The following is a 1,508-nucleotide window of genomic DNA, read 5'->3' as shown; positions in this document are numbered from 1 at the left end:
TAGTTAAGCTAAACTCTTGTTTAGTTTAAAGACAACTTCAGGAGATATTTTTAATTTAAGATTTCAAGATTATAACAGGGCAATAATTTGAGGTGTTCATCCAGTTTCAATGACTCCAGAAATCTGGATTCCATGAGAATTTTTAATTTTGTTCTACATTTCCAACCCCCCTTTTGATCTAGATTCTTCTATAGTATCTGTGATCAAAATGTTCAGTAATGGTAGCCTGGCATCATCCAGTTCTTCTGGTCTTATAGCAAAAGAGGCAGTTCTTCATGGAAGCAATTAACCACACATTCCATTTCCTCCTCCTATTTCTTTCCTTCTTCTTCTTTGCTCCTGGTGAATAGAGACCAATTGCTGTGCTTTGGATGGCCACTTGCAAGCTTTGAAGACCCTAGTTACTGTGCAGTGAACTAGGAGGTAGAACAAAACTAGTAAACACGTTATTAGGCCAATTAACTGGGATGTCTCATGAAACCATGACCCTAAACCTTAAAACCAAGGAACCAAAATCCATGAGGTGTTTGGTTGTATATAACCAGCTTCAGCAGCTACCCCCCCTTTTTTTTGTCATTGTTGTAAATATATCTACCATACAACTTATGCCAGTTGAACTTTTAACAGGTGCAGAACTCATTGACAGTGCATAAAATAATCAGCTGTGCAACCTACCCTAAATCAGTGTGATTTTTCTATTACCATAAACCAAAACTTGGTACTCCATAAACAATAACTACCCCTCCTCCTTTTTCCTCCCTCCCACTAATAAATTTTGGTTTCTATACATTTGCCTTTCCTTGTCTTTTTATATAAGTGAAGTCATGCTATATTTGTCCTTTTGTGATTGATTTTTTTCACTCAGCATAGTATCTTCAAGTTCCATCTATATTGTAGTATGCATCAAGGCTTCATTTCTCCCACTGGCTGAGTAATATTCTAGTGTACGTATGTACCACATTTTGTTTACCAATTCATGTGATGATGAACATATAGGTTGTTTCCACCTTTTGGCTGTTGTGAATAGTGCTGCAATGAACATTGGTGTACAAGTCTGTTTTTGAGTCTCTGCTTTCAGTTTTTTGAGTGTATACCTAGGTGTATGCTGAGTCATGTAGCCATTCTATTTTTAGTTTTTTGAGGAACTACTCTTCTGGTTACCTGGTGTCACTCTGACAAGAATATACCACAAATGGGATGGCCTTAACAAACAGGGTTTATTCTCTTACAGTTCAGGAGGCTAGACGTCCGAGTTCAAAGTGCCAGGCTCTAGGGGCTGGGTGGAAGCCCCTCGACCTTGGGTTTCAGCTCTGCCTCTTGCTCCCAGCCCACTGAAGCTAGAAGCATCTCTTCACTCAGGCAGCTACTGGCTGCTGAGACTAACAAGCCCAAGGTCAACAAATAAAATAGCACAGTCCTGATGTTACCAAACCACATGGCAGGCCATTAATTTAAGTCCATTGTAAGTCCCAAGGTCGGCAGAGCATGGCAGGCTGCTGAACAATGAC

Source organism: Orycteropus afer, unplaced genomic scaffold (assembly GCF_000298275.1).
Source record: "Orycteropus afer afer isolate SDZICR_OR568_19922 unplaced genomic scaffold, OryAfe1.0 scaffold00064, whole genome shotgun sequence".
NCBI lineage: Eukaryota > Metazoa > Chordata > Mammalia > Tubulidentata > Orycteropodidae > Orycteropus > Orycteropus afer.
The sequence above is the reverse complement of the archived record's forward strand: the minus strand, read 5'-3'. Positions refer to the sequence as shown.